The sequence below is a fragment of the Panthera uncia genome (genome assembly GCF_023721935.1).
Source record: "Panthera uncia isolate 11264 chromosome D3 unlocalized genomic scaffold, Puncia_PCG_1.0 HiC_scaffold_8, whole genome shotgun sequence".
NCBI classification, from domain to species: domain Eukaryota; kingdom Metazoa; phylum Chordata; class Mammalia; order Carnivora; family Felidae; genus Panthera; species Panthera uncia.
This window is the reverse complement of record NW_026057586.1, coordinates 2,132,780-2,144,440: the sequence shown is the minus strand read 5'-3', so window position 1 is coordinate 2,144,440 and position 11,661 is coordinate 2,132,780.

Below are 11,661 nucleotides of genomic sequence, written 5' to 3'. Positions count from 1 at the left end.
ATGAACAAATGAATGAATGGATGAACGAATGAATGGATGGATGGATGGATGAATCAATGGATGAATGGATGGATGGATGGATGAATCAATGGATGAATGAATGGATGGATGGATGAATTAAGGGATGAATGAATAATCAATGAATCAATGTATGAATGAATGGATGGATGTAGGCCTGCCTTCAGATATCAGAATCTGGATGATCACCAAGTCCCGAGAGCAGCATCTGATTGTCTCAGCACCCAGGTCCTCTGGGTGTGTTCTGTCTCTCTCTCTCTCTTTGCCTCACTAGAGGCTTATGGATTTTACCGATTTTTTCCAAGAACCAGCTTTTGGTTTCATGGTTTCTCTGGTGATTTCTTGTTTTCAATCTCATTGATTTCTGCTCTACCCTGTTGTTTCTCTTCTGCTTCCTTTTGGTTTAATTTATTCTCTTTTTCTAGTTCCCTTGGCTAGAAACTTCAGTGTTTCATTTTAAATCTGTCTTCTTTTCTGATTGATGCACTCAACGCTGTATGTGTCTCTTAAGCACCACTTACAATGTCCCATACAAGTTTCAAAGCTTTTAATTTTCATTGAGCCTGAAATATGTTCTAATTTCTCCTGAGATTTCTTCTCTGACTCGTGTGTTCCTTAGAAGTGTTTGTTTAATCACGTATTTGGGGATTTTCCAGTTACCTCTCTGTTCCTGATTTGTAGGTTAATTCCAGTGACGTCTTAAAGCCGACACGGTACGATTTCTATCATTTAAATATGATAATTTGTGTTTTATGGCCTAGAATGTGTTCCTTCCTGCTTACCATTTCATGTGAGCTTGAGAAGGACATGTGCTCTGCTGCTGTTGGAGAAGGAGTGTGTCGAGGTCAGTTACGAACGTCCGGTGGATGGACGACACTGTGGGCTTCCCCTGCATCCTTCCTGATCTTCTGTCTGCTGGCTCCGGCCCTTTCTCATGGAGAGAGTTGAAACCTCCAACCATAATAGTGGATTCATCTAGTTTTCCTGGAAGCTCCCCGAGTTTTTGCCTCAGGTAGTTTGATGCTCTGTTGTTAGGTGCGTATACATGTTGTGTCTTCCTGGAGAATTGGTCCCTATATGTTTATAACTCTTGCTGCTTCAAAGTCTTCTTAGTCTGAAATTAATATAGCCACTTCTGTCTTCTTTCGATTAGTGTCAACATGATATATTTTCTCCATCTATTTTCTTTTAATCTATATGTATTTTTATGTATAAAGTGGGTTTTTTGTAGACAATGTATAGGTAGGTCCTGTTTTTTGATCCACCCTGACAATTTGTCTTTTAATTGGTACATTTAGACCACTAACTTGCAAAGTGATTACTGATATAGTTGGATTTTATTTTTTTTTTTAGTTTATTTATTTTCAGAGAGAGAGAGAGAGAGACAGAGAGAGAGAGAGAGAGAGAGAGATCTCACAGGAGGGGCAGAGAGAGAGGGAGAGAGAGGATCCAAAGCAGGATCACACTGTCGTTTGCAGAGCCTGATGCAGGGATCATGACCTGAGCCAAAATCAAGAGTTGGACTCTTAACCAGCTGAGCCTCCCAGGCCCCTCTATAGTTGGATTTTAAAAAGCCATATTTGTGAGTGTCCCGTGTTTTTTGTTTCTATTTTTATCTTCAAGATTTTTTGTATTCTTGACCCCTTTTGTAGTTTTAATGAAGTATTTTTTATGACTCAGTTTTCTTTCTTTCTTAGCATATAGGTTATACTTATTTCAAACAAAAAGGTTTTAGAGGGGTCCCTGGGTGGCTCAGTCATCTAAGTGTCTGACTCTTGATTTTGGCTCAGGTCACGATCTCCCGGTTCGTGAGTGTAAGCCCTGCGTCGGGCTCTGTGCTGTCAGCACAGAGCCTGCTTGGGATTCTCTGTCTCCTCTCTCTGCACTGTCTCTCTCTCTCTCAAAATAAATGAATAAACTTTAAAAAATAAAAATTAAAAAATGTTTTAGAGTTTTCAACATACATTTATAGGTAATCCAATCGTTTTCAGATAACACCATACCGTTTCATGGGTAGTATCAGGTACATCACGATAATAAAATAATCCCAATTCATCCTTCCATCCCTTCTATCACTGTTGTCATTTATTTTGTTTATATATAAGCATTCGTATACACATAAGATACAGAGTTATATGCATAAGCATACGTAATCAGTTACACTCTGGGTTTTCTTACTGTGAACAAACTATTATTTTTAAAGCAGTTAAAGATAGGAAAAAAATCTCTATTTTATGTTCACTTATTCCTTCGTCGATGCTTGTCTTTATGTAGATCTAAGTTTTTGGCCTATATTATTTTCTTTTCCTTTTTTTCTCTTAATGTTTTCTTGCAAGGCCGGTCTACTGGAAAACCCAAAGCCGACAGATCAACATAAACACTTCTTTAGATTGGCAAACTCTGTGCAATCCCTCTGAAAGGAAAAACCTGTCCCTTGGCTCATGGAAAAACCCTGAAAGTGAGTTCATTGACAAAAATTGAAGGATACATGAGAGAATTGAAGGCAAGAAGAAAAGCCAGAGGAAGTGGAGATAAACGAGCAGTCTGAACAACACCTAGAGACAGCATGTGTTACATGTTTGAAGAGTTTAGGATAAGAAAAGATCCCATGAAACAAGCACAGAACATCACGAAATATGAACTAACAGGTAAGAAAAAAGAACAAGGAGAAATCCTAGAAAAATATGTATATACATTAGCTTTAGCACCTAGTGTTTCAGAATGTTTTAAGGTTCCTCGCTCGAGGTGGGGGAGGGAAAATTTACGGTGTATAAATTGTATCTCAATAACACTGTTTTAAAAAGGTGTATGTTCAGGGGCGCCTGGGTGGCTCAGTTGGTTGAGCGTCCGACTTCGGCTCAGGTCCTGATATCATGGTCTGTGAGTTCGAGCCCCGTGTCGGGCTCTGTGCTGACAGCTGGAGCCTGGAGCCTGCTTCAGATTCTGTGTGTGTCTCTCTCTCTGCCCCTCCCCCGCTCATGCTCTCTCTCTGTCTGTCAAAAATAAACATTAAAAAATAATAATAATAAAATAAATAAAAAAATAAAAAGGTGTATGTTCAAACTTTACTTTTTGCCCTATAAAGATAAGGCTGCTGGATGCAAGAGAAGCATCTTAGAAGAATCTTAAAAAAACGTATTGGGATAAAATAGAAATTCTCACTTTATTTTTATAAATACGACGCTCTCAATAATCTCGGTGATATTGTAAAAGCAAGACTGAAAACAGTTCTTTAAAAATTTTATTAGGTAGTTGGTAAGTCATATTTTCTTGCAGCTTTCTGGAAGTTTCTACAATGTTTTGCACACTAAGTGATTCATTTATAAAGTGGGTTTTGTGACGCCCCAGAGATTTGCCCTCATTATCTAACGACACACACTCCTTCCCAATGGGCTTCCAGCTTCATGTTTTCTAGGCTAGTGAGTTGCTCAAACTGACTTAACAGCTTCCTTCATTTGGTATAACATGTTTGCAGGATCTTAATTTTTAAAAGATTAGTTTACGCTGTCATGTATTCAAAACTCCTCTCAGGTGTAACAATTCTCATTTTATTTTACTAAAGAGAAAATTGTACTACCACCCAAAGCTCTGAAATATCACGAGTCACAATTGACAACTTTCTAGAAAGACAAGATATTTTGGAGAGACCAACTTTACACTTTATTTTCCCTCTCCCCCGCACCATGTCAATGTTTTTTAAATTTCACAAAAACACTCGTAGCTTGAAGCACTGCTCGTCTTGATAAAAGTTCAGGTTCGAGGCCATGGAGATTGCTGTTGATTTCCAGAAACAAATGGAAGAAAGACCGCTGCTGGGCAGAGAGAAATGCTCCCGCTGCAAAAACATCTTCAAAATGTGAAGCTCCCGCTTATCATCTGCAAGAGCCCACATGTCCAAGCCAACTCCACGAAACAGTCACAGAGGAGTAAGTACTTTGATATCCTTTAGGGGAAAATGGCTAAAAATCATTTGTACAGATGCTGAAATTTTTTCTGTACGCATGTGCTCTTACAAGTGTATTCTTGAGGCACTAAAGGTTATATTGAAACACTAAAGGATATATTCAAACCGCATTTTAAGTAATTAATTATGAGTTCTTTTAAAGACCAACTAATTTAAGCAACTGTTGTATCCTTATAAGTGCCTTTAGGATCGTTTCCGGTGACCTCCAGCTTTCTGAAGATCTCTCTTTTGGAAGAATTGCTAAATTGATAAGATCATTGATTACATAGAGTGTTAGTTATTCCACAAGGCTACTCAAATGTTATAGTTCTAGGAGTAAATTATTTTGACAGACAATTGCTTAAGATTGCACCAAACTATATTGCTCAGTTTATTGTGTTGCTAAAATGACAAAGACAAAACATGTTTGTGCCACGTGCTAATCATACCTCATAGTCTGGTGGGACTTACGCTGTTTTCCAGGATGGAGTTCAGGCCAATGCACACCCAAGCTAAACGTCTGCACGTGCCACTGTAAGTGTGTCCACTTGTGTGTGGACCACCAAGCACATGCACGCTTTTAAATAGTTTCATGCGCCATTGTCCGAACTTCGAAAGGACGGAATGTACTGCAAATGTGTTTTCACCTGGAACAAATCCAAACAAGTATCTCCCCCGATCTCTTTAAAGAAAGGATCCCTTTTGACATTAGTGTCGATTTTGCTGCCACGTAGCTATCCGGTGATTTATATCTTTGATGGCTTGTGACTTCTAAGGGCTACCTTCTCATCTCTGGATGGATGAAAGATTGACAATAGACTGAAGATGGGGCGCGTGGGTGGCTCAGTTGATTAAGCATCCAACTTCCGCTCAGGTCATGATTTCATGGTCCGTGGGTTCAAGCCCTGCATCGGGCCCTGTGCTGAGAGCTCGGAGCCTAGAACCTGCTTCGGATTCTGTGTCTTCCTCTGTCTCTGCCCCTCCCCGGCTTGTGTTCTCTCTCTCAAAAATGAATAAACATTAAAAAAAACAAGCTATCGCTATAGTGTCCTTTTCATTGAATTTTGAATATAGTTGACACATTACATATTCATATCATTTTTATATTATTGTATGACTTCTTTAGGTGGCCTGCCACCAAATTTAAATGTTTTGAAAAAAGTTATTCCTCAAACAGTATTAGCAACCATCGCGACTGTGAGAGAGTAATTCTTGTCGTCTCTTTTTTTTTCCCACTTGGGATAAGTAGTTGGTCTAAAGTATGGATTTAAGGACACTATTTTCAAGACTTTTTAAGGAAGAGGTAGAGACTCAGAGCTTAAAATCAGAAGGGCTGGGATATGAATCGTTTTGAGGCCGTAGGAATTGCCTGACATGTGAAACGTTCATGCGTAATTTTTTCTCTTTTAAATCTTAGTGATAATGTCAGTCTCCTGGAGTTGTTATAAAGATTCAGGGAGGAAAATTATGGGCCTTATATTTGAAAAAAGAAAGATAAAACCTAACTTCGTTCCTTCTTTTCCCCTTTGCCTCCCCTCAAAGCACTCAGATTCTCAAAGTAAAAACAGCGATGATAATAAATAGTAACGATATAGCCGAGGTCAATAAAGAGGACGTTTCTCTGTCACCACCTTTTACTTCTTTGGATGAAGTGATCCGAACAGGAGGCCTGCTCACTGAGGCCGTCGCCGAATAGAGCTGGTTGTAATGCATTAATGGTGTTCCACTTTGCACACATTTAAAGATTATAAAGAGTCAAAGAGAGTTATTCAGAGACCCTTGAGAGAATGTTTAATATTACTCAAAACAACAACAACAGCAACAACAACAACAACAGCAACAACAACAACAACAACAACAAAACCCACCAGTGATTCATCGGTCTGGTTGTAGGAGCTGGCGAAACAGAAGCATATCATTTCAGAAATATGGACCATAGAGTGTCGACATATATTTTCCTAGAGACGAGTGGCTTCGATACTGAGTGAGTGAGGTTTGTGCGGAAGCAGACGGGATAGCTAGCAGGTGCGTTTCTAACCGTGGCTAAATATGTATTGCTGTTTTCCAGGTACGCTCATGTGCAGCGATAGGGACGTACACGCTAAAATTAAATAAGGTGTCTTTCTACGGCGCATAAATCGCGTGTGGATTGCCAGAGGCAACCCCCGTGGCGGTTTCTCTCCGTGAGACCACTTGCTTCAGAGGCGACCACCATGTCTGTGGCAAATCTCCAACGCAGACCTGCTCCTCCAACATCCCCGCAGTGGGGCCAACAGCCTCCAAGACTTCGGTGCCCACCGGGGTTTGGGGAACCCCACTCTGCTGGCTTTTGGCAAGCAATCCATAAGCCGGGTGGGATTTGCTCCCTGTGCTTTGCTCCCGGGGCTTTGCATGCATGACGCGAAGTTAACACAGTGCCCAATGATAACCGGGGCCCTTCAGGCGCGACAGTTATGTAGGAATGTGGAAAGGGATGTTTCTGGCCGAGAGCGGGGGAAAAGTGTTCCCAAGGACTGAGAAGGGTGTGCACGCGTGGAGGCCCTCGGAGCCTCAGCCGCAGGACTTTCCCTCATGGACGAGCTGGAGTCTTGTGTAAAGACAGAGGGAAACCAGTCCCAAATGCCGCCCACCTGGGATGCTTTATGCATTGGGAGTTATGATTTAACTGGCTTTTCTTCTGTATTCTTTTGTACTCTGCGTGTGGGCTTGAAAATCACAATAAAAGATGTTTAGACATAATTCTTCCCATGCACTATAACACGTTTGTGCACACAAATACACATGCGTATGTGCGAGTGTGCACAATATCCAAGTATATATATGCTGTTTAAATATATCTATGCACCTGTTACTTGTGTGTGTATAGATGGCTAGATAATCTAGGCTTAACAAAATAATGTCAACGTGGGCAAAACGTATTTGCTCATTATCCAAAGCAGCTATATTTGAAGGAGAATCCTTTCTGACGTAATACATTGTTTAGAAAAAAAAAACACAAAAAAAGGAAAACAAACTAGTTACAAAACAATACATACGATACGTGATCCAAATTAAAAGAACAATTCATGGCTCAGGAAAAGCCATTGGAATACATGGAAATATTAACAATGATTACCTATGGTTAATGGAGCCACGTGGCTTCTATTTCCCTCTCTGTGCTTTTCTCTATGTCCCAAATTTCTAAAACTTTATTTTATGATAGTTTCGCAGTGCTTGTTTTAATGGAAACAAATATACAGGTGTGGACCTAGTCCTGTAAGGACAAATACATCCTGTTTCGGGGTTTGGCTTCAGCAGGTTGATGACGACGTTCTGACGTTTCTAAGTGGGAGGGACATGAACAGATGTGCATGTTAGAAGGATCATCCCGGGGTCGGTGCAGAGGAGAGTCTCTTAGAAAGACAAGAAAGAAAAATAACAGAATGTCACGCAGGTGGGACCTTGCTGTGCAGCGAGCCCCAGCAGGCGAGGGCTGGGCCACGATAATCGCACCGGGGCCGGAGACAAACATCGGCTGCCAGAGGTGGTGGAGACTAGGTCCAGGAGCCGGTACTGAGTGGGTGATGAGGGCTCCCCCCAGACACTACCTCATCCTCCTCAGATGCTGTTTGCAATGGAGCTTACAATGTTCCTCTAAAGTCCACATCTTCCTCCCTGAGCATGGGGATTGAGCTGCGGCCGTCACGTGGGCTCTGACCCTGCAGGACTGAGTTAACAGATGGGGTCACAATAGCACCAGTGGGGGGTCCACAAGGGCCCCGGCCCGTGCTGGCACTGAGTCGGTTCAAGCAGGGAAGGGTTTAGCTGATGCGGGGCAGTTAAACATCATCACGAATGCTGTTGCATGAAGGAAAACAACACGACCTGCTGGCCAGCTTGTCCCTGCCCGGTGTAGAGAGGACGGTTCCCGCGTCCTCGCCTTCCCTGCACGTCTGCCAGTTTCCTGACTGTGGGCTGTGGTCCTAAATGTCCCTGCTTCTCCTTGGCCACCAGCCCTGCTTTGACATCTCGACGGAAACTCGGTGCCGCAGTTCAAATTGGTCTGGCGTCATTCTCTCCATGTGGCGTCTGGGGTTTCTGATGTTCCCTCTGTCCATTTTGATTTATTTTCTTTCTCTGAAGGCATTCGTTTCAGTGGGTTGACCTGTGTTCCGTAGAGAACAGTTGCGCACAATAATGCTATTTCTTGATATTTTTATGCAAGGAATCCCTTTGAAGTGAAAGGAATTGAGAGCCATATCATAGAAACATTTTGAAATTAGTATCAACTCTATTTACATTCGCTACACAGCAAGATGCTTCCATCTGGTTGTGGCTGTCCTGCTTAGGTACTAAATCCTAACATGGAAAAGAAGCAGTACTTTCTTCTCCAGAGCCATTGTAGCTGGACGTTACGGTACGGGATGGTTGTCTCGGGGCCCGGGACCATGTTGGCTCTCTGACCCTCCAGCAGATACTTTCAGTGCTTGAGTTTCGAAATGCTTGCGTGTATCTTCTTTTATCGTATACAGCCCAGGAGTTGCTGAACAATTGTTTTTTAAGAGCCCCCCGCAATAATTGTGGCTTTTTGCGATTGTTGATGATGCTGCTCTGAAGAACATTCTAGAAATTTGCCTCTAAAGAGCATTCTAGAATTTTGCCTCCAGTTGGCTTCCGGTTCCATTCCCACTCATTGCAGACACACACACACCTACACTCTTCCTTCCTGAGATGTTGACGTGTGGCTCAGTCCAAACTGCACGATTCCCTGCCACCCGCAGACACAATGACACAAACATTCCTTGTTACTTCCCGTACCTCATCTTGACTTTTCTGGACTCTCTCTCCATCTCTTTGCAAAGAGCAAGACCTCATTCTCAAAGTCCCTTTACACAGCAGAGCACAACATAGGCACTGACGCCCTATGAATTCCGAAGGCATCATCTGTGCTTGACTATTTTATCCACTTTGCGGACTTAATAATGACTTTGAGCCACACATTAAATGATCCTGTAGGCAGCAGCTGCAGTAGATATGGAGGAGCTGTGTTTTTTTTTTTAACATGTTTCCTTAGATAAGTGACGCTAAAGGCAGGAGAGGAAACACTGTGGATGGCTCATCCCAGCGGCTCCATTCCGAAGTGGAAAGAAATTAGCACCAGAGTACTCACTTTGTAAGTAAAGAGAAAAGCAAGTGTGGATGACGTAGTCACCTAGTGTTGGCAGTTGGAGAATGGATGGTTTCATACGAACTGCTCGACTACATGTATGATGGTTTTACGGGTCAAAAGCCTGTGGATATGCATACACTGCCTCATGAGCAGCTCAGCTAACTAAACGTTACTCAAGAAAGGAGATGAGGTGGTGAGATAAAAGACGCAATTCATTTCCAATTTATTTTATTTTATTTTTTAATGATTATTTATTTTTGAGAGAGACAGAGACAGAATGCGAGTGGGTTAGGGGCAGAGAGAGGGAGACACAGAATCCGAAGCAGGCTCCAGGCTCCGAGCTGTCAGCACAGAGCCCGACGTGGGGCTTGAACTCATGAGCTGCGAGATCATGACCTGAGCCGAAGTCGGACGCCCAACCGACTGAGCCACCCAGGTGCCCCAATTCATTTCCAATTTAAAGAGCAGGACTGTCAGCACCTGATATGCCTTGACAAGCTAAGACAGCAATGACAGTAAACTGATGTTTGTAAAGTGCCTTTGGAAAAACTGGGGATAGCAACTCTGTATGAGGGAGGCTGGCAGTATTTAGACATAGTGAAGAGCTGCCCAACTTCCTGGAACAGAATTTAATAAGACGTTTTGGAAAATTCTGGTAAAGTGGCCATTTCAAATATAAACAGCAAATATTGTTTCCTAATAGTACTAATTTTTCAGTGCTTAACAAGTATAAGAATTTCCCAAACATAAACTTGAAATTTCTTGGAATCATGCATTATTTGCCCCTATAATTGGAAGGAAAACATTGCATTTTGCATCAGGAGGGCATATGCTATTGATGAGTGGGTTTCAGGTCACAGCTGATGTTTGCCGTGCTAAGGCGCTATTCCTGGGTGACATTTCAGGTGGTTTGCATAATTTCTTCTGGTCCCTTCTTGCATGTTACAACATTTGGTGGAAAAGAACACTTCAGCCCAGGTGCTGGGCATGCTGGGTGCTGGGAGATAGCAGTGGCCTCTGTAGTGTGGGGTGACTACGGTCCTCATCACAAGGGGACAGGGCATAGACAGACAGCCCCACAAATAAACTATGGAACAGGCCTTGGAAGAGACCTCAGCACTGAGTCCCCTCCTGAGTGAGGGCAGGGAGCACGTCCTACAGGAGGGAGCCATACTTCAGCCGGAACAGGAAATGTGGGATTTCCCACCTCATCAGGAGCAAGAGGGGAGCAGAGGAAGAGAGTCTCCAAAAAGACGATGTAAAGTCAAACAAAGGATGCGGGTGAATGGAGGCATGGGATGTGGTCTGCCCTGGAAATGTGGTCTCTGGAAATGTGGGGGAGCAGGGAGATGAGTCAGGCTGAGAGCCTGCCCTCAGGAGGCCAGAGGAGGCCACAGCTATAGGTGAAGGCTCTGCATGCCACAAGAGGGTGGGAGGGCACAGAGACTTCCTCCTGAGGGACAGGGTTTTTGTCTAAATGTATTTTTCACATTGGGGGATTCTTTCTGTACGACTTCAATAAAGCTTGTAAGAACAGGCTGAAGCTTTGAGAATTTTTTCTTAAATATTGGCTGAATCTGTGCCTTGGAACCCTCTGGGTTTTATAGAGTGGCCAAGGTGCGCCCTCCCCTTTTTGCTGGGTCTGTGTGGGAAGTTCTCGTCCCAGTTCCTATCTGTCTGATGTGGAGGCGACCAATCAGGCATGGCTGGAGGCTCTTTGTCTTCCAATGCTGCTATGTTTTTTCCGTTTTAAATACTGAGCTCAGCTGAGCTCTTGCAAACCTTCAGTGGTGCTCTCCCTGGGCAGGGGGTCTATGAATACAAGACTTGGTGCCGATCTGGTTTGAGGGACTTTGACCATGAGCTGATAACAGCTTTTAAGCCGGGCCTCAGGTGGTGCTGGTCTTTTATCCACCTCGTCTCCAGCTGGGGTCCAAAATTCCTGTCTTGAAAAAAGAACTCAAGGAGCGCTTGGGTGGCTCAGTCGTTGGGTGTCTGACTTTGGCTCAGGTCACAATCTCGTGGTCCATGAGTTTGAGCCCCACGTCGGGCTCTGGGCTGATGGCTCAGAGCCTGGAGCCTGCTTCTGATTCTGTGTCTTCCTCTCTCTCTGCCCCTCCCCCATTCATGCTCTGTCTCTCTCTGTCTCAAAAAAAAAAAAAAAACTTTAAAAAAAATTAAAAAAAAGAAAAAAGAACTCAATAAAACTGGTGAGCTACAAGTGAAGGCTTTCTAGTTAGAAAGTGGCTAAGGGACGGACTGGACATTTTGGGCGTGGTTAGAGGGGTCTATGGGGAGGCTGTCTGGTGCAGTTTTGTTTTCTAAACAGGAAGGTTGAAATATATCATCACTTGAATGCAAAATGTTACCCCCATCTGCAGCTTTGACTTCTTAAATAAAGATACTGGAAAAGAAAGAAGGAAAGGAAAGGAAGGAAGGAAGGAAAGAAAAAAAGAAAGAGAAAGAAAGAAAGAAAGAAAGAAAGGGAGGGAGGAAGGAAGGGAGAGAGAGAGAGAGAGAGGAAGAAAGAAAGAAAGAAGGAAAGGAAGGA